The sequence below is a fragment of the Callithrix jacchus genome, chromosome 4, assembly GCF_049354715.1.
Source record: "Callithrix jacchus isolate 240 chromosome 4, calJac240_pri, whole genome shotgun sequence".
Lineage (NCBI taxonomy): Eukaryota > Metazoa > Chordata > Mammalia > Primates > Cebidae > Callithrix > Callithrix jacchus.
The window spans coordinates 33,968,999-33,972,320 of NC_133505.1; positions in this window are offsets into that span (position 1 = coordinate 33,968,999).

Sequence of the window (3,322 nt, forward strand, 5' to 3'; positions counted from 1 at the left end):
ATTTTTGGCATAATGAAAAAAATAATTAGCTCTGTTACTAATTTAGGAAAAAAGTACATAAACTTATTAAAAATATATTAATATGTACCTATTATGAAAAAGAGATACAGAAAACTGTGAGACACAAAGAGAGATCCTTGCTACCCCAGCTGTTATCCATGAACCAGCAGAATCAGCAACTCATGAAACTAGACAGACAGGCTCACAGGCCCAGCCATGACATCGTGAATCAGTCTGCATTTGTCAGGACCCCAGGTGTCTCCACTGCATGTAAAGCACTGTCCCAGATGCTCGGGGAGGGAGATCCTAGGATGGTGACTCTGCTCCACAGGTAGAAGCCTCCAGTCCAGATGGGAGTATGCAGGAAGGGCCCAGGAGGGACATTTCCATGAAGGTAAAATGAATAGAACACCCAAAGTCTCTAACTTCTGAAAAGAGTCACACAAATGGAAGAGATATCAAAGTTAAACTACTGAGAGTTATCCAGAAAATAAACAAAAACAAAAAAAAAGCAAGTATTAACTTGAGGAAGGTTGGCTCTGCCTGGACCTTTGTGGTGCTCCTGGAGCCCTCCAGGTTGTCTGTGAGGTGCCTCAGGCCAGGTGGTGGTGTTCTTCCTGTTCCCAGCACCCCCTTCTTCTGTCTCAGCTGCAGTGCCTGCATGTGGGTCCTGAAGAGTTTTGGGGAGGTGGAATTTTTGTTTATGCATTAAAGTAAATATAAAAATAAAATAAGAAAGAACACAAAAACAAGGAGAGCAAGTGCTCTGAACTATGGACTCCACCACTGTGCTGTGCAACAGTCAATGGCTGCAACTGAAAAATCAACCCACGTTAATAAAGAAATGGGACTTATATATGTGGAAGAAAGTCAGAAGAATCAGCTGAAACTGTTGAAAGTGATTGCTCCCTAGAAAGGAAGAAATAGAGAAGAGAGGACTCTCCCTAGGACGTCAGAGAAGACTGATTTTTCTCAGGAAGTTCTGCACAAATATTTGACTCTTTCAATTATGTGCAATTGTAACTTTGAGTAAAATAAAACCAAAAGTTTCCGTTAACATGCAAGTTTCTGCCTAATGACAACTTTGTTTAACAATGATAAAGGGTTTTGTTTATCACTGTTAAACAATGATAACCGAAATATAAAAACAGTTAAACATAAAACAGCATGTACAAATGCGTATGTGACCTCAACCCTGAATACAAACTTGAAAGAACTTGTCTATAAACACAACTCTGGGTAGGTAGCCCATGAATGAATTCCCTACTCCAGAACTTTTCTGGTTGTCCTGTGAATACAGTCAGGCAGGAACCAGGACCCGACTAGGGTCCCTCATCCTCTTGCTCCCAAGCAGGTCCTGCATCTGCTCCTGCTGCACAGAGGGCTCCCATCACTGCCTTGGTCTCTTTCACAGGCACTCCTCTAACTCTCTCTGTCACCACTGCCTTACCTGGGTGGAGGTGAGGCTGCCCTGACCAAGAAGGCACCACCCATCTGTGTGCCCCAAGACTAGACAGTTAGGAGGAACCTCAAAGGTTCAGGAACCATCCCACCTCCCACCTCCCAGTCAGTCGGAACTGATGGCGGGAGATGCTGATGATTGCTTTACTCATGCATGTTCCCTGTTCATTTATTCTTCATTAATTCAGTCCACATCTCCCCAGAAGCAGAGTGGACCCTACTCTTCATAATCAGAAAGCTGCAGAGCACTTTTTGTCCCCTCTGGAATATCACACTTCAGCTCTGCATCATCACATGAGGGCTCCAACTCTGCAGGGCAGGTGTCCCCTACAGGGTCAGCCCTGAACATTTATTGCAGATGTCCCCCCATCCTTTCCCAGACCTGTTGGTGTTGCCGTGAATCTGTCCCTCACTGAGAACTGGTGGGGAGATGTCAGGGAGGAGGGGAGATTTCTTTGTGCTGTGTCAAGGCATCAATACAGACCTCTCCTCCCCTGAACCTCAACTCTGTTCCTTCCCAGACACTTGAAATAAAACACAGACCAGAAATGTCTATTTAAAAGCTAAATATCTATAGTATAAAATATGAAGACAGAGTAGAATGGGGTAATGCATGAGAGTGTGACAGGGTGAGGGGACCTCAAGGTGCCAGGAAAGTTGATCCTGGGCTCCCCTGAAGGAGCTGTCACCAAGACACTCACTCACAAAGCCCACCTGTGATGATACAATTACTGCATGTGTCATGTATTAAAATATGATCAAATCATAACAAAATAATAAAAATAACATGGCACAGCTGCAAGCACCTCATATATACTAACCCTTTCTATCCACCCAACCACAAGAAATAAATGCTGTTACTTTCCTATTTCATAGAAGAGGAAACTGAGGCACCAAGAGGGAAAGTGCTGGTGAGACTTGGGCAGGGGGTTCAATCTAGGCTGCCCGGCTGCAGAGTGTAGGTGCCACTGGTGGAGCCAGGGGACCCAGGAGCTGACAGCAGAGGCTGAATCCCAGCTATGCACTGCCCTGGTGCTCTCCTGTCCACCTCACCTGTTGATCTGGGCCTTGTAGTCTCACACACTCGGGAAAAGAGTTAGTGCTCCACTAGGTGCAGATGTTTCATTCCCTGAGGACTTCTGCCTTCTCAGTCACTCCAAAGTCAGATTCATTCTTTCTCTGATGGAAGATATGTCTGTGCTTTTTTCTCCCATCCAGGGTACTTTTCCCAGCCCCTGCCCATCCCCTCCCGTGATTCCACCAACATGTGCCCCCACCCTATGCCCCCCACCCACCATGCAAGGTGGAAAAAAGCCCCAGGTCTAAAGGAAAAGACCTGGGAGAAAACCCAGTGTCTTCCCCTCCTCTCAAGCCTGGCCAGCTCTGATAGCAGGAGGACTCCCCAAAGAGAGTCCCTGGCCCTGGTTCCATGTCCTTCCAGGTCTGGGCTGGGTCACACACGCAGTCCTTCTCCCCCTCAGTCCCCAGTCCCACCTCACCTGCAGAGGCACCTGCACACCAGGCAGGCCCTGCACACTGTGGCTCTGCCCTCCACCTACAGCTCAGCACTCCTCCCCTCCCAGCCCTGAGCAGGCAGCTCCTAACTGGGCAGCCCACTAAGAAGCCCATTGGCACAGCTGGCCCAGCATGGAAACATGTGGCTGCCATGGGATCTGGAGCTCACCTGACCCTGGGGACCCCCTTGCTCAAGGAGGCCCAGCCTAGCCTGACCCCCAGGCCCATGACCCGCACTTGGGCCATGCTTGCTCCAGCCTGGTCCACTCACTTCGGGAAGTACAGCTCCACCCCAGGGCTGCTGCTTGGTGAGGCCTAAAGACCTTCCTCTTCTGTTCCTAGCAGG